The sequence below is a fragment of the Ceratotherium simum genome, chromosome 12 (genome assembly GCF_057802395.1).
Source record: "Ceratotherium simum simum isolate JZ-2026a chromosome 12, ASM5780239v1, whole genome shotgun sequence".
In the NCBI taxonomy this organism is placed as follows: Eukaryota; Metazoa; Chordata; class Mammalia; order Perissodactyla; family Rhinocerotidae; genus Ceratotherium; species Ceratotherium simum.
In genome coordinates, this window is record NC_141911.1 from 43,898,864 (window position 1) to 43,924,600 (window position 25,737).

The 25,737-nt window shown below is 39.7% G+C and overlaps 1 protein-coding gene across 3 annotated transcripts in view; it reads left to right on the top strand.

The window, feature by feature from the left end:
* Nucleotides 1-25,737, top strand: part of MAML3 (mastermind like transcriptional coactivator 3) — a 402,996-nt gene that overhangs the window by 95,368 nt on the left and 281,891 nt on the right. The gene's annotated exons all lie outside the window — the stretch shown is intronic.

A 25,737-nucleotide genomic window follows, 5' to 3' on the forward strand; every position in this document is an offset into this window, starting at 1 on the left:
GAAATGTGTTCAGTGGAGCCCACCTCAGTGGAGCCAATGGCTGCTTTTGAGAACGTGCTAGGTGATACCAGGTTGTACAGCTGTGCCCCGAGCAGTAGGTGTCACTGTAGTCAGTGGCTTTTCCTGCTCAGAGCAGAAGGGGTTAATTGGGGCTGGTTTATTTGGGCTGAGAGAGGTCTATCTGTGCCCTGCAGGGCGTTCGTTTTTGTCTCCAGCGCCCCAGTTGATCCAATGAAAGGCACCAGGCCATACTTAAAGGCACCATTTTTCTCTTAAGAAGGGAAGCAAGATACTTTCTCATCTATATTTTAAAGGCTAGGCTGCTGGACGTTATGGGCTGGGTTGGGTTGGGGTGAATAAATAGGTGAGATAATCCTTCTAAAGTTTTCGGGACCTAGGACAGAGGGGAAGGGAACATTATATTAACAGAAATGAAAGAATATGAAACAGCAGAATACATTTCCTTGTTGTCACTGGCCCTGAGCCCTGTTATGCTCAGGCAGTGCGAGCTTTCAGTACTTCTATCAGCATCCTTCTCAGAAATTTCCCTTTTACCACAAAGGAAGCAAAGAAAAAAAAACCTCTTTCTGGCAGAGATGTACTTCTCTTTTGCCACTTTCCACTCCAGAAAGTTGATTTTCAAACACTAAAATGGAATTTAGGATTTAGAAATAGCTACTTTGTTGGCTAATTAAAAAAAAAAAAATCCTGTGATTACATAGCCAATTGCTTTTTCAAGTACACCCAATTTTACTTTTTCTTTTCTAGTAGCACCCTGGTGTGAAAACAAAATAAAACCTAGTAAACTCACTGTAGAGTTTTAGATTCATCTTATGTCTTATTTTTTGCCTAGATAACCCATCTCTCTCCCCTCCCACCACCCATGCAGCACACTGTAGTTTGTCCTTAAAAAAAAAACACTTGAAGGCATTATATATATGATTTATACCTAGATACTGAGTAAAAATAACTTGTGCAGTCCTTGCGCTTCCCCCCGTAGCCTGCCTGTTGGTTGTTAACACTCTGATTAAGCCTTGCTCTTAATGGTACAATATGTTAAGCTCAGACTGCTCTCTTTCTCTCTCTTCGCTTCTGTCTCCCTTTCAGTGAGTGGCTCGTTTTAAACCATCCGCACACTCGCTGAGCCAGGTGGCGTTCCTTCCTGCCTCTCCTGCTCGCTGTTGCTAAGTGAGAGGCACCATATCACACATAAAGCCGAACCAATAGCATCCTGACCCCCATAGGCTGGTAAAAGCTGAAGAAAGAGACTCCCACAGTGTTGTCTGTGGCCGGTGGGTCCTCCTCCCCCTCCCCCGCCCCTCCCACCTTTTCTTTTCCAACAGGAAGGGGAGGCGGTGAGGGAGATGTGGGAGGAAGAGGGAAGAAAGAGAATGGGGGAGGTGAATCCTAATATGCCTTGCTGTACTTGAGATAAATGCCATTTTTTCTCTGTGAAGAAAAGGAATGGTCGCTTCTCTGGAGCAATCACAGACCGGCAGACCTGCTTCTTTCTGCCCCCAAACTGCCTGTGTTGTCACACCTCAAACTCGGAATAAGATATCTGTCGACTCCATATCTGCTTTGCTTCTCTCTCTCTCTCTCTTTCTCTCTCGACACAGCTATGAATCTTTTCATCTCTACAGTGTTGCAGATCTTGGCATCCCCTGTTCATTCTTCGTCTTTGCCTCTCCTGTTTTCTTTCTGTCTCACGGTATTCTCCCATTCCAGAATGCATTTCCTTGAATGTGAAAATTAGCAAAGGGGATTTTCTATATCGTCCTGTGGAGGAAGTCATCAGATCATCCTAAGGAATGGGGCAAAAGAGGAGGAATATTTATAAAGGCAATTGTAAAAAATCCCCAGTTAAGAATGTCATAGTCTTTGGCAGGGTCTATGCAAGCACAAAGTGAAATGAAAGGCTGTTCTTAACTGGATAACTGCCAGTATAGACAGCCAATGGTATAGTTGAGATTATACAGAGGAAATGACCTTTCTCCTATAATTACCTGGATATTTTGGGCAACATCAGACCCAAGTTACCTGGATAATTATGGCTTTGTAGATCTGACCTTAAAACAAAACAGATTCCAGTTAAGTTTTCCATGGAAAATGTTTGCTATCTTTGGTGATAAAAGTAGTGAAGGCATCCACTGTTTTTGCAACCATGTGAAGTCCAGTTACAAGGAGACTTTGTTCGGTTCTATGCCCAGTAGGTTCCCAATAAATTTCTCCTGACCTTTTGGAGATGGCTTTATTATTTGGTTGCTCGTGTTCCTTTTGAAAAAATAACCTGTGTTTATTTCTCAGTCAAGGGTGTTGTGGTTTCCTGTAACCTATTCCTGGACTTGCTTGTGTTTTGGTGGGATATCAAAAGAATGATATTCATGGTTAAACTGTCCATTTCCCTCAAGAAACTTTCCTTTTATACTTGAAATACTATCCTACTACTGGACCAGAAATCCAGTCCGCTTACTCAGTATCACACAGAAAAGTGATCATTATTCTCCCACTCCACCTGCTTTTTTCAGCCTTTATACTAATTTTTGTCTTGTTTTTTTTGAACCAAAACTAAAATGTTTTCATAAAGGGAAGCCTGTGGGATCAGATTAACCAAAAGGGAATTTCCAGTGAAAAACCTTACCAAATGCTGAGTAACTTTTTGTTGTAAGAGCCTATTTTTTTTTTTTATTATGAAGTAAAAGACAGTCAATGCCACCAGTTCTCACATATACCATTTAAAGCTAAAATTCATAGATAATCTCCAGACCTCATTCTACTTACTTTCAGTCTCTTCCAGGTTAAACCAGAACTATTTACGGATAGCCACTTGCTCAGATCTGAGTGATGTCTTCTTCTGCTGTGCCCATTTTTGAGGGGAGGTGTTAATGACAAACTAAAGCTCCAAAAGTAGGCAAAGAAGTTAAAAAAAAAAAAAAAAGGACTGGCCAGCATGTCCTGTAAAACTGACTTGCCCCGCAGTGGGTCAGTAGGGTAGTATTATTAGCTATTGTTCGTTCACTGCTCACCTATTTTATGTTCAGCCCTGTGCTGCGAGTTTTGAGCTGTAAACGCAGTGGAAGGCGGGTCCCGCTTGGTGCCTCCATCTTGGTGGCAGCTCTCTCGGTTTTACCAACTTCATTGTTCAGATACAGGCATTGTGCTTCAGCCAAGTAAACCTGCGAGACCAGCTCTTCCTGCTTTTCTCCTTCTAGGTGATAATTCTTGTCCTTTAAATCCCTGTCTCACGTCCGCCTGTCCACCTCTGCGGCCCTGAATTTCCTGACTTAGCCATCCAAGCACAAATCCCTCTAAGTCCCTCAGCACTGTCTCCCCAAATTTGCACTTGCCTAACACTCTTTCTAGACATTAGTTATGACTTCTCTGCCCTGGATAGCTGATATGTCCTCTGTTTTCTACCCTCTGAGCCTTTGCTGAAGCTGGGCCTTCCTTCCAGACTGCTTCTCTTTCCCCAATGTCTCCCTGTAGAAATCTTGGCTTCAAAAGCCCATCTCAAATACAGTTTCCTCAGTGAAACTTATCTCAGTCTCTCCCACTCAGACTGCGTCTTCCAGTCCTCTGAAGTACCATAGCCTCTTTCTTCCTACCTCTCTTTAGAAACTCTCCATATTCTGTTTTGAGTTGTACTTACTGTATCCTTGGTAGTGCCAAAGCCATTTGGAGGAGGGCTGTAGCCACTCTCCTATATTCCCCTTCAGCCTCCTTGCAAAGCCACTTCAAGTAAATATATAATTACGTACAGACTGCGTTTGCTATGCAAACCCAGCTTCAAGACAGTCTCCCAAGTGCCCTTTGCATCCCAATTGCTAACCCTAAATTCCTCCTTTATAGAAATTCTGAAACTGTATCCTCCCTGCTTTATTTTAAGTTACTCAGGGCTGCAGCTGTGTCTTCCTCATCTTCCTATTTCCCAAAGTTTCTAACGTAAGTGTGTAGCACCCAGTAGGCACTAAAAAATACCTATTGAATTGTCACATAATGAAGCCCGGAAAACCTTAAAGATTATGTCTAAACCTTAAAGATTATGTCTATAACTCGCCAGATTTTCAAACTGTATGTGTAGAGCAGTGTGGAATTTTATGTGAATATTTTAAATTAGATCATGAGATCAAAAAGTTTAGTTAAATATTATTGCATTTATCCATCAGGAGAGGCTAGGTGGTGATATAGTAAGCAATCCCCAAATCTTAATGGTTTTGAACAACACAACTTCGGTTCTCCCTCATGTTAATTGTGGGTCAGTAGGGAGAGGAGGGACTTTGCTTATCGTTGTCATTCAGGGGCGCATTCTGACAAAACTAGCCCCTATCTCACGCCAGTGGTTGTGCCAAAGGAAGGAAAGCTCCAGAGGGTCTAACATCAGCAATAATGTTCCAGCCCAGAAATGGTACCTGGCATTCTGCTCACAATGTATTCCTCAGAACTAGTCGCATGATCCAGTCTAACCAAATAAGAGCCAAGAAGTGCAGTTCTGCTGTGTGCCTGGAAGATCAAGATAGAAATATTTGGAAAATTGCATAAAATAACTCCCACATTTTATTATTCACTCAAAGGTTTTCAGAGAAAGTTTATATTATATATTGAGCTTGGAAGCTCAATATTCCTCTCCCTTTGCATATAGTATTCTTTCTCTCACTCATCAAGACAGATTGCTCTGCTTAACTCTAGAAGACTTGGCCATAGCAATTAAGGGATAAGTGGTTCTGTTGTCTCTAAGTATAAAATGGAGAACTTGCCCATTGTTTACACCTCTTCACCTGCTCTTACCAATACTTCAGAGGCTCTTATGATGGGTAAATTATGCTCTAGGCACCTATCCAAGGACTGCCCCCAGGTTCACTTTGAGTATTGCCACAGTCAGGATCATAGAAAATCAGTACAAGATTTTATGAGTTTATTTAAGAAATTAGTCAGAGAGTGTACAAATACTACATAATAGCTGCATTATTTTTCAGTGTAAAAAGCTGGAAACAGCTTAAGTGTTCAACAATAGGGGATTAGCTATGTTAGTTATGGTATATGTAGAAAATGGAGTACATGTAGCCATTAAAATTATATTTTAGAAGAATATTAAGGGCCGGCCCCATGGCTTAATGGTTAAGTGCGCACGCTCTGCTGCTGGCGGCCCGGGTTCGGATCCTGGGCGCGCATCAACGCACCGCTTCTCCGGCCATGCTGAGGCCGCGTCCCACATACAGCAACTAGAAGGATGTGCAACTATGACATACAACTATCTACTGGGGCTTTGGGGGAAAAAAATAAATAAATAAAAATCTTTAAAAAAAAAGAATATTTAATGAGATTGAAAAATGTTCACAATATATTGATTGCTAAATTTAAAAAAAGCAGGCACTAGAACAGAATATATAGCAGATTCTTTTTAAAAATGCATTATAACTGGAAAGACGTATACTAATATGTGAACGTGAATGAGGCTTATCTCTTTGTGGTAATATTATGAGTGGTTTTGTGCTTTTCCCTTTTTTTTTTTTAAGTAAGCATGAATGACTTGTTGCACATGGGGAGATGTATAAATATCTCTGACCTCTGATGTTTGTTAATTTCAAGTAACATACATGGTATGTTAGTACTTTTAGGTGAGTGATTTGGAATGAGAGGTCCACAGATGACTCTGGTATATGGTGGAATGAGCCTGGTGCCAAGACCGAGCTTCAGAAGCAGTGTTCCTGTGGGTCAGGAGACAGTTTGTCGTCGGTTCACACTTGTCCAGGCTTAGGCGTTTTACCGTTTCTTGCCCTTTCTTCTGCCGAGGCGCCGTGTGTCTAGATCTTTCATGGCATTTGACCTGACATTTCACAGCTGCTGCAAATCCACTAAGCAGGGACATGACACTGGCACTTTGAGGCCGATGGTAGCGCATTGGTTTGTAAAGAGATGCTAAATTTGCTGAGATAGTGAAAAACTGGCATGTATTTATTTTGGGATGATACAAATTCTTGTGAAACAGGGCCCATTCTGGAAGAACTTGTTACACTCATTCATCTTGTGTTGCGCACTGAGCTGTAATGCTACAGCTGTCATCCACTTTCAATGAACGATTGTCATATTGTCAATCCACAATAATACGGAACAATTTTCATTCTCCGTGTTGAAGTATCGCCATTGTAATATAATTCAGTTCATATTAACAATGCTTTGATGACAGTTCCTTTCCACTCCACCCTTTTAGCCCTCCCTCTCGCCTTTTCTTAACCAGAGGGAAATGTATTTTGACAATATCTTCAGTGTTAACAGTTCTCGGCTTTTAAAACATTTTGGGCCCATAGCCCTCATCGAAACTACAGAGAACACACCAGTCTGTTTTTTTCTTTCTTACAGAACTATCTTGGGATTAGGTAGTGCTTTACCCAGAAGAAATAAAAGTATTTTTAGGGCCGGCCCCGTGGCTTAGCGGTTAAGTGCGCGTGCTCCGATGCTGGCGGCCCGGGTTCGGATCCTGGGCGCGCACTGATGCACCACTTCTCCGGCCATGCTGAGGCCGCGTCCCACATACAGCAACTAGAAGGATGTGCAGCTATGACATACAACTATCTACTGGGGCTTTGGGGGAAAAATAAATAAATAAAATCTTTTTTAAAAAAAAAGTATTTTTACCCATTTGTCATATTTATTCTTAAAACATCCCCATGGAAAAGGAACATGTATTATTATTCTTTTTTTATGAGGAGCATAATTAGAACTCAACTCTTTTCACTTTAGGTTCTACAATCTGTTCATTAGAAAAAGCTGCTTATTTTTCCAGGTTTTAACAGTGCTGTCAGGAGCTGTTTACATGGAGGAATTAACTACCCTAATGAATTTATATTCACTGATTTTCCTAGAGGGGAAATTGGTTCTATGTATTAGTCTTCACCAGTTTTCAAGGTACTTTCCTGTCACAATAGACTCTTTTAAACTGATTGAGAGTGTTGTCTTTGTTAGAATTTTCCCAGGAGCTAAATCTAGGTGGGCACAGTTGATATGATTAAAATATACCACGCATACTTGTATAAGCTGTTCCAGGTACAGTGCTGCAATTTTAAAATAAAAAATTTATTGTGGCTGTTGGACGTTTTCACTTTTCTCGTTTTTTAATCCTTCACCAGCCCAAATGCTTGCCCAAAAACATGTGGCAGAATGTGGGGAGATGCAGAGAGTTCAGGGAAGGGAGGAAGTTGGATGTCAAAAACCACCAGAAATTTTTGTAAGGTCACGAATCCCCCAGATGACTGCTTGGAAAATGTTACAGCATTGCTTTCCTGGGCCTCTTCCTTGGCATTCTTAGAAACTAAAAATCAAGGCTTTTGAAACAGCACATTTCTCAAATATAGGGAAACAAAGTTGAAACTGGGTGGGGAAAAGAATTCTGTTTGGGATCTGAGAGTTGAACAGAGCCTTAGGTAAGTGAGTATCGATTTAACAGACAGAAATGTCTCCTATTCTGCATCCATAAATGAAGACTTGAGAAATAAAGAGAGAAGAGAAATGAGAAGCAGAGGAGAAGGGGAAAACACATTCATAAAATACACGTTTCATGTTCTAATTGTCAAGAGCTTAGTGCCGTCCTGCATTTTGAAACAGCCCCGAATTTGAATAGTTTGTCTCTTTGTCCCCATAGGTAGATCTGTTTCGTCAGACTTGGGTCCCTCTCTGCCCCTGAGCCTTTCAGGCCATTATTCCACCAAGTGTAGGCACCTCAGGGATGTGAAGTACAAGACTGTTACTCAACAGCTTGGAACAGGAAGTGGAGACCCTGCCACTAACTGAAACCTCAAACTTTGTGTCAAGTTTGTACCCACTTGGAATGTTGCCAGGGCCCCAGGACAGATCTTTCTCCTCCAGCAGGAAGCACCATGGGGCCCACAGGAAGCTCCACCGACACTCCTCGCATGCAACACTGCCTTGTCACAGGGTCCCTATGTGACTGGGTCAGACAAGTGAGATGTCAACCTTACTTTTGACTTTGCCCCCTTTAAAAAAGAGGACTATATCAGGGTGGGGGTAGGGATGTGTGTGAGGCATGGTTTTGTTGACCCATTTGTTGTTTCTAAGGCCGTTCTTTGTGGTAAGGACAAGCTCTGCCAGCAGCCTTTACAGCCACAAGTTAGAAACAGTCAGCATAACTTTTGCATTCATTCACTCACTCACCCTTTAATGAAGTGGTTAACAGTGCTGGGTCTGGAGTCAGACAGCTGGGTTTGAATCCCAGCTCTGCCATTTCCTGGCTGTGTGATTTGGGCTCACTACTTACTTCTTCTTAGTAAAATGTGCATCATAATAGTTCCTACTTCCCAGGAGCTTTGTGAGGATTAAATGAGTTAATATGTGCTCCAAACGGCACCTTACGCTTAATAAGACCTTCGTAAAGTTTAGCTGTTTTATTCATTTATCTCATAAATGAGAGATGGCTACCCACATAGTCTCACTAAGATCTCCTCTAGGTTAAGGAAGGTCTCTGTGAAGTAGTCAAGCTCTCTCGATGGTGGAATCGCAACACTCCCTTTAAACCTTAGAGGGTTTGTGTTTTTGTTTTTGTTTTTTGTATTTATCATTGTCTGAATCATTTTTTAAAAAATAAATATTTTCCCCATCTTAGACAGTGCTAGAGGTGAGATCACTCCTCTGATTGTTTGAGGGAGGGGCCATGGATTTAATTCCATTTCCTCAATTTTGAATAGTTGATCCCCCTGCCTTGCCCTCTCTTCCCTTCTCTTCTGTTCCCATTCTTCTTGGATCTCTTTATCACGGTTCTACCTCTACCCTACTCCACAGAGCCTGAGCTAGCAAAGGTATACATATCCAGTGGTACATATATAACCACTCTCGCTCATAGCTGTTGCTTCAAGAGTCACTCCCAAAGTAGTGTAATTTGTCTGTCTAAAATTAGGAGACCTCAGTATGCATTTGTATAGAAATACTTGCACATTGTTGGACATTAAATAACTCCTGCCTAAAGAAAATAAGGTCTTATTTTAAATGTCAGGAGTATAAAAGTTTTAAAAATGTTCACAATGCATCATACCATACAATGATTCCATGGTGACTTCCGTGAAAGTTGCAGAGAATGCATTTCAGAGTCAAGCAGAATGGATCAAACACTTGCTAGATAGTAATTGTAGTTCTGTTCTCTCAGGGACTTGAGTTGAATTAAATGTATTAGCTCAGATTGTCATAACGTCTCCAGAATAAAAGGAGGGTAATATTATATGTTTATGTAATAGTGGAAGAAGACTATTATTATGCATAATATATATATTTGACTCCTATTTAAATCAGTGAAGGGTTCATTCCTGACACTGATTCCCATACTGTGGCAAGATGAGGTCAGTATGAAAGACATAAACATGGCAATTACTCTGTGTGTAATTTAACATTTGCATTTTTCACAAAATTATGATGTCCTTTTGTTAAGCACTTTACCTTGCATATTGTTGTTTTTTTGAGGGGACATGCTTGAAGTTTCTAATTTCTGTTGAACATAATATTAGGTGTAATGTGGCACACCAGGGTTAGGAGAAGGAGGGAAGGACAGACTGGTGGTATCAACCATATTAACCTTGCATGGGAGAGAGAGAGTTGCATTACTTTGGATGTTCAGGTGGGATGTTCTCGTCCTCTACCTAGAGATAAATTCCATTTGTGAATTCTTCATAGTGGTTGAAAACTACACATGATGAGTACCTTGCTCTCAGGAGTTCAGTAAGTTTTGAGGTGTATCTCCTAACTTCAGAATGTATTTCTTTGTTTCCCTCTGTCTCCTACACAATATCTCTTCCCTCGTTCAGATGATTAGAGATGCCCTCAACCTGTGATGGTATAGAAATGAAAGTGAAAAAGCATTTCTACCTGCAAAGATCTTGTAAGATCTCTCCCTCCCTCTCCTTCTCCCTTTCCCTCTGTTTTTCTCACATGAGACTAGATATACATACTATATAAAGGAAAAGAGCCAGAAGTCAGGCAGCATCCCTCCCTTTTTCCTGGGCCTCTTCTACGCTAAACTTTCAGTTCCTGAGTGCATTCTGGTCTTACTAGTGTGTTCACCTATGTCTTCATGCACTCTGTTTTCTTCATTCACTTGTTGAGCTTCTGTGAGTGTTTGTATGTGATTGTTGTTTGCCCCCCCTGCCCCAGCAGTGGCACAGGAGTTGGCCTTTGCTCTCGTGTGTGTTTTCTTTTCTTTTTGGGGGGTTGTGGAGGAGGAGGGATTGATAGTCGTGATATCAGTAGAGTGGAGTATATCTGCTCTTAAAAGGTAAAAGAGAGAAGTCTCAGAGCCTTTTATAGCAGTGTGTTAGCACTCCACATCAGGGTAGCTCTTACTGTTCACTGGGACAATCCACTTTTGTCAACTGCCTGCCTGACCTTGTGTTCAGGGGAGCCATGCAATAAACAAGCAGTGACAGCACAGCGTGATGAATGCAGTGTCAGGCCTGTGCCTAAAGTGCCGTGGGGGCCAATAGGAGGAACTAATGAGGGAAGGCTCTGGAAGAGGTGAAGTCACCTCCGAGGTCAGAGCCTGTGACTCAGAGAACGATGATGTTTCTCACCAAGGTGTGTTGACCTCTCAGACCAGTCGTGTGCACAAGAGTGAAGATCACTACGTGCAGTCACCTGGACCGTAGTCCCTTGGCTGGTGGGCTGCAGGAGGGAGTGGGCACACAGATTTCCACCTGAATGTGCCCAGGTGACCCTCTTGGGAAGCATTCCAGCAGCAGGTAGGATGTTATGGCATCATGATCCAACGCTGCAATGATATTTCCACAAATAACGTCTCTACCACACCAGCCTCACCTTGGCTCTCCCTTTGGAGTTTCGTCTTATTTCTGTCGTTCCCTCAGACTTCATTCTAAGGAAGATATGGCATTTTGTTTAATTTGCCCTACTTTACCTTAGTGTTATTCCTGTACTGTCATTAGCCAGAAGTAGCCCTGTCATTACAGCTGTCACCACAAGAATACCTTCCCAAATAACAGCATGTGCCAGTCTCTGTTCTTTGTGTCTTATGTAGACTAACTCCTTTAATCCCCATAACAACCCTGTGAGGTATTATCTTCACAGGGTTATTATTATCCTCATTTTACAGATGGGGAAATCGAGGTACATGGAGTGCAGTATTTGCCCAAGGCCACACATCTAGTAAGAGGCGGAGCTGGCATTATGGATCCAGACAGTCTGGCTTAGAAGTTATGTTCTAAATACATACTAGTTACTTCCTCAAGATACCATATGCAGTCATGGTGCTGAACCTAGGAAGTGAGGGGAGTAAAACACAAGATCCTTTCCCAGTAGAGACAAAAGACATGTATAAAAATATCAGAAGCCATGTAGGGGTCTCCCCATATTGAAGTGTTTGCCTGTTGTTTGTTTGTTTTCAACAACCCTAAAGTATTATTTGGAGTAACGAGAGGAGCACCTTGCCAGCCAGCTGTGACCTTGCGCAAGACGTTTTGTTCCCTGCCTTATCTGTAAAATGAGGGAGTTGGATCAAATTATCTTCAAGGTCCCTTCCAGCTCTGAAGTTGTTTGGTTCTGTGCTTTTGGAGTGTTTTCACATAGAGCACTCGGTGGCATTAAAAACATTTAGCGCTTCCAAGTGCATTTCTCTCTGATTCTTTTCTTCACCCATGTAGAATTTCTGAAGCATCTTGTGATCTTTATTAATCACACAGAGACTGTCATCTTCTCAGATTCCAGTGGAATGGCTAAGGTGCCCTCTGCAGAAGATATCGTGGCTAATGTCCTCATTACTGACTAATTGGCTAAAGAGACTTCTCTCACATTGCATTTAGCCTGATTGATAGTTTTCTATCACCTGATGGGTGGAATGGACAGCCAAACCAATTATCACTGCAAAGAGAGCCCCATACAGCAGAGCAGTGCAGCCTGAGACAAAAGGCCCTTATAGATTATGTCTAGTCAGGGTGCCTGCTGAGAGTTTGTTAAATGTAATGATTTTCTGAAAAGTACAGTTTGACATGCCTTGAAATACGTGTACCTTAGGTCATCCTTAAGCTCACTGGGCCTTGTCTTATTGAAGGAGGGTGTGTTTCTGGTTATGTTTCAAACATGGATAGCCTGGATAACTAGTTAGCTGTGTAACTGATACTAGTTAGCTTTGTGCTGAGTGAAACTGTGCATCCATTTGTTCAGCACAGAAGCTGCAGGCCTCCCATGAGTCATGTCACACCGAGACACGCTCTACTTAGATGCAATCTTGTAGACATAGGGCATTACTCAGATTCCTTTTTGTATTCATTTTCTTTTTATGTTGCTTAGGCTGTTTAGAGGAAATAATATTCAGGTCACTTGCTTAGTCATTTAAATTGAGTTCATTTCTTTTTAGCTAATGCATTAATTTATTGAAATCTCTGTTTAAAGCATGAACTCTAGTTTTAGAGTGGAAAGATAATAATGTGTTAAGGATTCACATTAAAAACTAAGTCAGGCAACTCCTTGATCAGAAGTCCTTTTTTTTAAAGCAGAGAGTCAGAAGTCATTTATAATGTTTCATTGTAAACATCCTTGATTTTTGAGATTTTCTGGGAAAGAAAAGTCAGGGATCTTAGTGCCTTGCTTTCCCAGTCATTTACTGAATTGTGTTACACAATCAGCAGCAGAGTAAGAGATGCCAGTGAAATAATACGATGTCTCTACTTCATTGCCCCCAAGCAGGGCCACAGCGATGCCAGCTTATACTTGGGATCTTTGCAACTTGTGACAATATTGGCATGATAGAAATTCTCGTGGTTGAAGCAAGTTTCAGTCCATATTGGAAAGTGGGATTGAGGAGTCCAGGGGATGGCTGTAATTGCAGCAGGTACCATGTCGTGCTCCTGAGTGTTGTCATCTTTCACATGTTTTCTTTGCTTGTTTTTTGAAAAAACCACTTTATTGAGGTATGATTGACATACTAAAAGCTGTACATAATGTATGCAACTTGATGAGTTTGGAGATAAGAACACACTCTTGAGACCATCACCACAATCAAGACCATAAACTTATCCATCATCTCTAAAAGTTTTCTTCTGCCTCCTCTATCGTATTTTTTCAAAGGTTTTTAAAATATTTTTTTCTTTTGTGGTGAAGGCACTTAACATAAGGTCTCCCCTTTTAGCAAATTTATGTAAATATACGATTCAGTATTGTTAATGATTGGCCCTATGTGGTACAGTAGATCTCCAGAACTTATTCATCTTGCATGTTGGAACTTTGTAGTCTTTGACTAACATCTCCCCATTTCATCCTCCCTCCCTTGAGATGTCTTCTAAAATACACACCAAAAGTTTGATTCTCGAGATCAGCTCTAGGGACCAACTGCCAGGAAAAGAAATGAAAGAAAGCATGATTAATTTTTGTAACCTAACAACTTTTAAGTAAATTATTCTTGTGTGACTATTAAATAGAAGTAGAAAGAAAGGACATTTCACTTGGAGTAGGAAAAGGAAAGCTGGAGAACATTGACTGTGTTTGAGACAGAAAACGGGCAGCTGTTCCTTCTCATCATTCCCCGTTCCTTCTGCTCAAGGAGATCCTGCTGTAGCTGTGCTTGGAGTCTGCACCGAGCCATGAAAGAGGTCGAAGCAAAGGTGCCGATCTAGCTCAGCACTCGACTTGAAAGGGTCATTGTGTGGCACAGCAGTGGCATGGCTGTTTCAAGAGGAGCAGGTTTGAAATCATTGTAGCTCTTTCATCCTGCATGTAGTATTCCCTGACAAAGAAGATGGAGCCAGGAAATACTTATGTTCCTGCATGTTGGGTGACTGAGGTCTTTACATCCCTCTCCAGACAGCTGTATCTACCTGCTGCAAATGAATCCAGGAAAGCAGTGGTGCAGGCTGTGACGTGGGCAATTGGTAGATTATCCTCTTGCCTCATATTAGCACAGACTGTGTCAGAATGGGCCTCAAATGTATTAGAAAAACACATGTGCTTGTTACTTAATGAAAACCTTGACCAGTAGGGTATCTAAGCTCAGTTAACAGCAGAAATACTGTTAACAACAGAATAAGGCTGTAGTACAGTGACAAGCCATTTAGAAAAGGAATATGTATTTAGAAAAGGAATATGTCCTGATCCTTACTTTCCTATGCAATCATTCCCTTTTGTAGATATGCTTTGTTTCTGGTTTGAGTTCGTCTCACTCCATTCTCAACTGTGCTGTTTGTTCTTCTCTGAGCGCCTCAATAAGAAATACAGCAGAATAAACTCTAACAAAAAAGTAGACAGTGTGTTCTGAAAGGAATTAAACTAAAGTTTTATCTCTCAACTTTAGATGGAGCTATTTGGTGTTAAACCTTACTGTTCTATTGGCATTTTAGTGGGAAGACTTCCATATAGTCCCTAGAGGTAAAGACATGGTTTGTCTCTTAAAAGCTATATTTTGTTAAGTGACGATTCCAATGATTATACTATTGGGTAAAACAAGGAGGAAAACCTGGGTCCTGAGTTCAGACATCAAATCTGAAAAAGAACTGTGTCGATTTCACTCATTTGGAACATGAACAATCCATCTTTGAGGGTTTAACCTGAGAACTTCTTTGGCTCATATTGTTGGACAACCAAACTCATTTTTGACCTGTATCTGGTAATTGTTTTCCAGTGGGCTTTGTGAACATTACTTTGCCTGCCTCTTCTGCCCAATGCATTATTTGATTTGGTTATATCTCATTAACTGGAATTTACTGGAATTAGACAAGCAGGGAGTCAAAATACAATCAAATAATAATAATACCTTCTTTATTGCTCCCCCTTCAAATCTAAAGCAAAACAAAAATTCATTCAGTTACTGAATAGTTGAACTTATAGATATATTGAATTTATAGATATATATCAGCAAACTATTAAGGGTTTAAAGTTTTTGGAAGTGTACTCCATTTCTATCAAAGTTAAATCACAACAAAACTATTACACATCAGATATTTATTTATAAGGAATTAACTTCCAAGTTGAGTCTAGGGATCAGTTTGTATTCAGCCTTGTCTCTTCCATAAGGCCACTTGATAAGCGGCAAGAGCCCTGGCCGTGAACATGAAACCCTGGGTCCTAGTCTTGCCTCTATCATGACACTTGGCTGGCTTACCTCAGAGGATTCTTGTGAAAGGTATAGAAGCCTTTGGAAACACTTGGGTGCTATATGAAGCTATTGTTGCTATTGTTGTAGTTATTATTATTATTATCATTGGTCCATACTGTGAGAAGAGCTGTATATAATGATGGCTCTGAGACCCATTGCAAGATAGTTTGTCATCAAAAACAATTTGTTTAAGTTCAGGCTGTTATATTTTCAAAGGCAGGTAAATAATTTAATATATCTTACAAAGATTTTTAAATGAGAATTGAAAAAAATTTTTGAAATCTCACACCATTGCTTAATGCAGGCAAACATCTTTCCATGTTATGCTCACTGCCCTGCCAACATTTGAACATGTACACAGTTCTTATACATACATTATTTAATCCTCCTGACAGCCCTATGCGATGGGTACTGTCATTATACCCATTTTACGTGTATGGAAACTGAGACCTAGAGAGATTAGGTGACTTGTCCAAGATCACAGAGCTGGTAGCATCAGAGGTGGTTTGAATCCAGGTACTCTGATTCCAGAATCAGTGTTCTTGAGCACTGTGCAATACTGTCTCGTGTAGCATCTGGCACAAATAGATACCCAGTGAGTATTTGCTGATGATCCAATGTCTTTAAAGATTCAAGGTGCCCTTCAGGCTAGGCCCACTCAGCCTTTCCTTCTGACCCTTGTTTCTCAGTATTCCACCACTCAAAACCAGTAAAACCTTTTTTCACCTTGTCTTCCAGTTTTCACTATTACTTATATTCGTTCATTCATTTACTCATTTATTCTTTCCACAACAATTCTTTTGACACCCTCCTCAAAACTAGTGATACAAAGTTTGGAAAACAAAACAAAGTACATGGCCCCTGTGCCTGTGGAGTTCACAGTCAAATCACAGACAGAATCATAGGCAGAGTAATTAGGATTCTTTATGGAAAGAATCTGTAGGAAAAGTAGGAGCAGAAGAAGCTGTAACAAACTGTATGGACAACCGGGGAAAGGCTTCATGGGGCAGGTGACATTTGGGCTGGACCTTAAGATGTGTAGGAGTTTACAGATGAAGAAATAAGGGAAGAACAGAGGGAACAGCATATGCCAAAGCAAGGAACCAGAAAATGGAAAGAAATTCAGTATGGCAGTGAGAATTGAAGCTAGAGCTTTGGGTAAGATTGTGAAGAGCTCTGGTGCCATGGGTTTCCACTTTTTCCTGTAGGTGAAATATTTGAAATATCTCATAGGATGAGGCCCCGTATATGTTTATTGATGCCACTACACCTCCCTGGTAAGCCCTTTCCCTTACCCTGTGCCTCTTCATGTTCCATCTCTTTTTCAAGGCTTGAATCCTTCCTCTTCTGCAAAGCCTTTCCTCATTATCTAGTTTTGCATGAGCTTCTCCCTTTTCTAAATTCCTGCATTTCGTATTTGGAAATTCATTACTACCTCTCATTCATGGTCATCTTTTCATGGGTTGTGCCATTGCTACAGGGCATAGATAGTCATGAAGGGCAATAAAATGCTCTTGAGATTTGTTTCTACATAGTTCTCAGTGCAATGCTGGTCATAGGCTGTGTTCACTAGGTATTTTTAGGTCTATTGATTATGTGAAATCCATATGGGAAGAAGAGGTTCAACTGGGTCCTTATTCTTCTGTAGCTTCTTAAAAATCCAAGCACCAACTTATGCTCTGAACACCTGTTCTCAGTTACAAGCTGGTGGACTTTCCCAGAGAACACAATTTCCCCCTTTCTGTAACCTTTTGACTGGAAAAAAATCAGCCAGAGCATGAGAGCTAAAAGGGACCTTGGAGGGTAAGCAGCCAGTTTCATTCCTCATTCTTTACAAACAATGAGAGGATTTTTTTGAATGGCAGAAATGTCAAAAATTCATAGTAAGAAATTTTGGAATTTATCCAAAAGTGTGAAAAAGGAAGAATGAAAATTGGTCATATTCCTAGATCACTAGTAAGTTTTCCTTAAAATAAAATTTTAAAAGTGACGTTGAGAGGTTGAAGAGGGTTCACATGTTAAAATTCTTTTATAACAAACGGCTAAATGCCGTTCAGTAAGATGATACCAGTTTACCTCCTTGTACCAGCAATGTACGTGTGAGTCTAGTACTCTTATATTTATGTAATGTGCAATAGAAATTATTTTCAGATAACTAACAGTTTATATAGTCAAAGGACTTTGAGCCTGCTTAGGCTTCATGAGGAACTGAATGGGAAAGTGAGGTGATTTTAAATATCTGGTTTAACTATAACAAATTAACAATTTCAGTCTCCTTGAAAACAGGATAATTTCAAGTCTGAAATTTTCATTCAGATGAAAACCACTCTGCAGTCAATGCTAGCGGTTCAACAAATTCCAAAATCAGGTCATCTGCCACAAAAATAGGCCAGAGCAACCACTTTCAATTTTGCCTGATTTTTATCACTAACTCTGATAAAAAGGCACTTAACCTCTTTGAGCTTCCCTTTGCCTTGTCTTTTAAAATGAGTGGGTTGAACTAAATTATATCTAGAATCATTTTCAGTTCTGTGAGTCTAGAACCCATCAATCTAAATTGATATAGCTACAACTAGAGCTATGGGAATACCGTTTGGTGGGTGGGAAAATGAGACCTGCTTAGTTAAAGACTGAGGTAGATCTGAGGCTGAGTAGAGTTAGGATCCAAAGTTCCACATTTTCTTTGGACAATTTTTATTTATTTAGTGCTCACTATGAAAGCCACTTGGCTAGTCAGCCAGGGCAGAGGCTGCAAAGTTAGTTCCAACTACTGATACAGTTGCTTCCAGTAAGGCTTGGGAGTGAGGGATAAAGCAAGAATGGAAGTAGACTGTGGGAGAACTGAGCATAGTTCACAGGGTGGAGAGATCACACTCAGTTGGGAGAGAAGAAAATGTTTGTGAAAGAAGAAATTCTTCGGATGCATCTTGGCCAGTAAAGATGGTAGACGGAAGTTTCTGACTAAACTAATCTTGTCACTTCCAAAATATCATCATGTCTAACCCTACGAAAGTTTAAAATTTATGGATAAAAGTTTCCATGCCACTACTACAGGATTATTATAAAATTTAAGTTAAATTCCACTTCATCAAATGTCATTCATTGAAAATCTTTGTATAACCAATATTGCAAAGGCTTTGCTGATGGATTACTTATTTGATTCAAAATTTAATATAACAAAATTTCAGTGAAAGAACTGTGACAGGCTCATAGAGTTTGTTGCCTATCCTCTAATAACTTTATAGTCCCCTCACATACAGTCACAAACTTCCTCCGAGTTGGAAGCAGTGAGAAACTTTTTGTTCTCTGTGATAGTCTGTAAGAAAAAAAAATTACTTAGTTCATTTTTAAATATTTATTCTTTCTATAATAATATCATATACACAAAATCTCAGCTTTGACCCTCGGAGGAGAGCTGAAGGTCCAGTGTTCTGATGATTTCATATGGGCACACACTGGCTGTATTTGAGGAATAAATATTTAAATCATAGAACTAGTGAGCATGGGAAGAATAATGGAGAAGTTTTCTTTGTTGTTAATCTGTTTATGCTTCATTTTGTTTTCAATGCCCCATTTTTATTTTTTATTTTTTTTAATTGAGGTGTAATTGACACATAACATATGAGTTTCAGGTGTACAACATAATGATTTGATATTTGTGTATATTGTGAAATGATCGCCACAATAAGTCTAGTTAACATCCATCACCCCCATTTTTAAGTGTTCTAATGTAGGAGACTAATGAGAGTAGTCCTAACTAGTGGTGGTATTGAAGGGATGGGTAATTTAGTGCAGGTGCACGGCATCACTAGATTCTGCCGCTGTTTTCTGGTTGGATTTTAATCTCTGCTGTTGCTGCCTATCGTGAGATAACTAGAGCTTGAGTTTTTCAGATGGTATTATATGCCGATGCTGTGTTACCAACCTATGTAATTTCTGAGTTTCTCATGATCAAAGGTGGGAGCCTCAATCTCTGCCTAATGCTGCAGTGCCTAGAGAGGTAATCATGATGATGATTTTTCACCATCCCTGGGGTTTAAAATGTCTCCTCTGTTAGGAGGCCTGCCCAGTGGTGGGGGGTAACCTCAGAGCTCCCTCCTCCTGAAGGTCTTAGCTGGCAGCGGCTAGAAGCATGTATTTGTGTCTCAGCAAGCTGGGATACCAGGATGGAGAGCCAAAAAAAAGGAGCGGGGAGGTGAAACGCCTAGAGAGTGGAAAGGAAAGAAGCTGAGATGAGGTAAAGGAACCTAGTTTTTAGGAAATACAGAAGCAAAATGGATAGAAAAGAAAAAAAACATGAGGAGAAAAAGAAAGGATGAGAGGAGGTGGATGGGCTGAGGATGACATGCCTTGGAATAAACTGTTCTAATCCTGGCCCTTGTTTTTGTTTAACCAGTTAGTAAAAGCTGATTTTGTCTTCCTGTGGCATTTATCTTCACCCCGAGGAGACAGTCTTTCCTCTAGGATGTGTGTGGACAGTTTTGGGCAGGCCCCTTGCCAAAGCTGGTGTTTGTTGTCCAGTGTCTTCGCAGGGTAGTTATCAATAAATGATTGCAATTTAAAAATATTTTAATCCCCTGTCTCCAACGATACTGCCACAAAGTTACTGATGTGTGGTTGGTGTGTCATTTAAAGGAAGAATGCAGTTATCCTAAAAATGGGAGGGGAAGGGTGGAATGAACCAGGGACAGAATAAGTACCAGAACTGAAGAAGAAGCAAAGAATTATAGGGGAAATAAGTCAGGGGCCATGTGGACACAGATACCAGGATGGGGAAGGAGAAAGATGGAGTGGGGAAAAAAAGATCTGTATTTCACTTTATTCATTTCTTCTCACTCATAAAAATGCTATATCCAATCCCAGATGAAACAAGTGTGAATATGTGAGTAGCTCTCAGTCTGATAGAGGAGGAAAAAAATCAACTTGTTTTGTCTCCATCATCTTATTTTGTCAAACCAAGCTAAGAGTCCTCTTTAAACTATCCATAATAATTTTAGTTAAAAATATGGGTTTGGAACCAAAAAATTTAGATCGATTTATTTGGTATGAATTTTAAAGAATGTAGTAAATTGACACCTTTACTTATTTCAGTTTTGAAAGAAAAAAGCCCACATTTTCTAAGCAGATATAAAAAATTGCATTTATGTAATAATTATAGGTGTCTTATTTTAGTCTTTTTAAAAGAAGCATATAATTGAAGTGATAGATGTAATATTTGCAAATAGAATTATACTTACTAATATAGTAATAAGCCCTCTTTTTCTTTAGTTTGTGACTTCTTCCTAGTTGGACCCTTTAAAACGAGTCTTTTTCTTAAAATTTTCCCTATTTTAAAAAATGTATTTCTGTGCTACAATACAGGGTAAAAAACTAGTTGGTAATTAATGTAGCCTAACAATTAACAGTCATAAATTCAGATACCACACAAATAAGAAAGGAATAAAAAGAGAAAGAGTGAATATAGCTAAATCCAAATATACACATGGATATTACCCAGAAAAGAAAGTTAATTTAGCCTTTCTCTTAGTTTGTGGTCTTTGGGGGCATAGTTGATAAATGAGAGAGATAATTCGTTGTCCTCATTGCAATGCCAGTAATGAAGAGAGGAACCATTGCTGGAAGTGGCAAAGTGTGCTATTTTGAGGTGGGAAACTCACAAATAAGGATCGTCTCCCTTTTCCCCAGTTGAGTCAGGCTTCATGCTGTACTGTGCTGAGCAGAGTTAGCTTTTACTGAGAAGATGGTATCTGTCCCACTGGGGCAGGAGCAGGTGCATCTAAGCAGTGTCTGAGCAGTTAGCTGGGTCCTGTGGTTCTGCAGCTCTTCTCACCTTGTGAAATTGGGGCAGGTGCTTCACTCAGGGTCAGTGGTTTCACCACAAAGGCCAGACATCATTGGAAAAACCAGAAGCAATATCCAAGTGGCAATGACAACTGTGCAAAAATAGAAGGAAAAGAAAAGGAGAAACCTGAGAGTAAATGAAGTCTGTAGGACTCTCACAAGAGGGCATGAATCATCTAAGAGGTTCCAGAGTTACAACCAAGAAGTATTTATGGCGATCAGTAGTGCAAAGGGTAATAATACAAACATAATAAAGAAGAGAAAGGAGGGCATACCAGAGATAAAGGAGGCCTCGAATTAAATGAATAGGGAGATAAGCTTAATGATTATGCTCAAATGACTGAGCTATCGATGGCAAAATGGCTAAGCTTCAAAACTGCTTTTTAAAACTGGCCTTTAAGAAGATAAATAAGGATAATTAAACAGTAATGAAGACCCGTTTCATTAAAAAAAAGAAGAAAACAAATAAATAGGCGAGGTCTTGAATGATGTGTTAACCAGTGTTAATGGCAGTAGTAATGAATTCATCAAAATATGGAAGCTCTCCTTTGGAAATCATGAAGAATAATGAGAGAGAGAGAGAGCACCTGGCACTGGAGTAAAGGATGAATATCTAATTCCAAATTGTCCAGATCATTGTTGGCAGAGATATCACAGATAATCAAAGCACAGATTCATCCCCATGTCTTATTTTAGCCATGTTTTTTCAGAATCCTTACCCCAGGAACCTGTTTATCATAGCTACCAATAAGACTCCAAACTGAGCTCTCTCTCTTCTTCCTGTCCTATCCATGATCCAGTGTTGCTAATGTATAGTAAAAATAACAGTTTAAGAGAGCATTGTCCTGTATATTTCATAGAACAAGAGCCCTTGAATAATTAATTTCTAAATATAATTAGTTTTAAACCTGTTCCAAGCATAGTATCTGCCCATAGTCTTCCATAGGCAGTTGCTGAATAAATAAATGATTTAGGAAAACTACATGACTAACAAATAGAACATTTGAGTGGGTAAATATATGAACACCTAGAGGGTATTAGAACTATGAGCCACAAACAGCATAGATTTATAAAGCTTTTTATGTTAGACCAACTTAATTGATTCTTTTTTGGAAATCTGAAAACAAGTGGGACAATAAGAATGCACTAGATATATTATTATTTCTAAATACATCCAGACATTAATGGAAGAATTGATACCAGGTCTCATGAAATCTAGTTCAGAAAATGAATTCAAATTGACTTGAATGTGTCAAATTGATTGAAAATTGCCTGGAGGACTGAAAGTGTAATGATAAATGGCAATGTATTGAGTCTAGAGGAGGGTGGGAATCTGTGTTTCAGCATGATCTTATTTAACATCTTCATTAATTATCTGGGAAAGGATGTAAACAGCACATTCATTAAACTTGTAGAAGAAGCCAAATACCGTGGTGATTTTAAGCACTGGGTGGGGCAGAGGACAATACCAAGGGAACTAACCTGCTCAAGAACAGAATGATGTTAATAATTTGATTAGAATCAGCTAATGTCCTAGCAGTGTTTATTCTCTGCAGAGCACAGTCCCGGGCACCGTAGGGGATTGAAAGATGAGTTTAAAGAGACTCAGCAGACAGATCACACAAACAACTAACTATACCTTGAGAGAGAATGAAGGAAGTGCTGCTTTAGGGGAAAAAGCAAACTGCTGTGGGAGCAAAGGGTGATGAAATTCTAACTAGAACAGTCAGGACTGCAAAATCATGTTGTCACACTGTAAGAAAAACAACTGGAGCAAGAAACATTTAGGGGAAGTGACTAGGGTTAGGTCAAGGATAACACCTTGTGCAACCAAGAAGCAACAGGACAGAGTGACATTTTTTCTTCAAGTGCTCAGTATGAGCCACCGATTATGGAGTTTGAACCATGGGGCTCATCTAGTGCAAACTCACCTCTCAATGGGACCTTTTTTTTTTTTTGGTGCGGAAGATCAACCCTGAGCTAACATCCAATGCCAATCCTCCTCTTTTTTTTTCGCTGAGGAAGATTGGCTCTGGCTAACATCCGTGCCCATCTTCCTGTACTTTATATGGGATGCCACCACAGCATGGCTTGACAAGCAGTGCATCAGTGTGCGCCTGGGATCTGAACCCGAGAACCTTGGGCCACTGAAGCAGAGTGCGCACACTGTACCGCTGAGCCACTGGGGCGGCCCCCTCAATGGGACCTTTTAAAAATATTCTTTTCCTTCTTGTGTTAAGGTGAACTACTAGATACTGTTCTTAATTTAGTTTTTTTATTGTGCTCTGAGGATCAGTCCTATGGGAATGCACATAATTATCTAAGGAAGTATTGCACATAAAGATGTTCATTAGAGTATTATTTATAATATTGAACAGTTAGCAACTCCCTGATGTCCAGTAGTTGGGGAAAATTTAAGTAAAGTTTACTGTTTCCACTTGATAGGATATTCTCTAGCCATTAATGTGTGTTTATGAAGAAGTAGAATAGGAAAATATTCATATTTTAATGTTAAGTTAGAAAACTTCTATGCAGCTTCTATGCAGAATTGACCATAGAGTGTAATTAAAAGCAAAAAGCTGTTATATGTTTAGAAACAAAATACATCAGTGGTTGTCTTTGTGGGAGGGGGAAGAGGATGCTAGAAAATGTAGTATTTGTTAAGTCTGACCAGCTAATTTGTTCAGAATGTTTATTCTTGTCTCTAAAGGTTTTTATTTGCATTTTAATATGTTTTGATGAGCCTCTAGTAAAGGTACTTAGGGAAGGTATAATGATTTAGCTTATGTGGTCATTTTCTTTGAAAAAATAAAACAACTTATTTCCTAATTATTGAGGGATATTAGCTATCCTGAAATGGATGTTAGTAAGCACAACTGAAATACCAAATTGATATTTGGCTCTTGGTCTTATAATAAAGGTATAACCCAGTGGGTAGAAGTCCAGGATGTACCTTATAATCACCGTGATAAAGGAGGAGCCGGCCACACAGACAAATGCACATTCATACACACACACCCCTTGATAATTAAACCAATTTCTCCTAAGGCCTAAGAGCCAATCAGTGGATGAGATTATAAATGCCAAATGCCTAAGATGAACAGGGATACCAGGCTCATTTTATTTAGTATTTTTCAAACAGTGGTTGAGAGTACTGGGTGATGTGCACACTTCTTTTTTTTTTTTTTTAATAATTTTATTTATTTATTTTCCCCCAAAGCCCCAGTAGATAGTTGTATGTCATAGCTGCACATCCTTCTAGCTGCTGTATGTGGGATGTGGCCTCAGCATGGCCAGAGAAGCGCACTCAACCGCTAAGCCAGGGGGCCGGCCTGATATGCACACTTCTAAAGGAAGTTGAAGCAGAAACAGCAAAACTAGAGCTGATAGGCTTGTCCTCTAAAATCCCCTGAAACCATGTTGGCACCCTCGCTGGGGTTCTTTTTTCTTCCCATGCTTCTCTGTTCCACAGTTGCCAGGTGCTCTTCCCTTTAATTCTCACTTGCTTTTCCTGGCCTCAGTCTTAGAGCTGAACCATATACCCAGGTGTGTATCTGGCCATTTCTAGAGTAGTTAGTTTTCAAAGTGTTTACTTATCATACGTCTCTTTTCATCAGGATAGAAAAATCCTTCCATATTCTTTATCAACATATTTTTATCCTGAAAACTGTGAAACATATGCAGAAGCAAAGAGAACAGTGTAATGATTCCTCATATACCATCACTCAGATTCAACAATTATCAAGATTTTGCCACATTTGCTTCGTCTAGCCGCGTCTTGTGTGTTTTTTTTTTTGGTCAAAGTAAAAATCTTAGACATAGTATCATTTTACCCTTGTTTACTTCAGGATGCATCTCTAAAAATTATAGAGATTTCTCATATAACCACGATGCTATTATCAGATCCAACAAAATTAACAATAACTCCTTGGTATCTTCTAATACCCAGTCCGTAATAAAATTTCCTCAATTATCTCAAAAAAAGCCTTTTCCAAATTGGTTTGTACCAATCAGGATGTAGTAAAAGTCCACACATTACCTTGGTTGCTATGTCGCTGAAGTCTTTTTAATCTGAGTCCCTGCTTCCTTTCCCCTCCTCAACGTGTTGAAGAACATTCTTTTAATGACTTGGAAAAATAGTCATGGAGAATTCTCAGGAAGGAATTGGAATCACAAGATTGAGGACGGTTAACTTAGTCCATTTTAATTTCCATGAGAACTTTTACAGAATATTTCAGATGGTTCTCTCACTTTTGTTATTAAGCATTTGGGAAGGAGATTTCACAGCCTCCTTAGGTAAGCCAGTCTCACATCACTAAAAAGGCAGAACGTGTTTTCTTGGATCTAACCCATATCTTTCATGATATGTCAGGCCTTTCCCCCTTGATCTGACTTCAAGAGAACCAAGAGGTCAGAAACTCCTTTTTCTTTAGTTATATCATGGAGTTCACATAACTCCACATTGTGTACCTCAACGATTTATACATTTTTATGGCGATGGTTCCATTGTTTTACAAATTTAAACAAGAGGTGGTATAGCATAGTGATTAAGAACACAGACTGCTGGATTCATATCTCAACTCGGCCACTTACTCGTGGCAGGTTACTTATCCTCTCTGTACCACAGTTTCCACATCTGTAAAATTGGGATAATAATAGGACCTGTCTCATATGGGTGTTGTTAAGATTAATGCACACATACACACATTGCTTAGAATAATGTCTGTTGCATACTCGTCATTTATTTAACTGTTAGTTATTGTTGTTATATCAATTCTCGCTATAAAAACAAGAAAGTAAAAAGT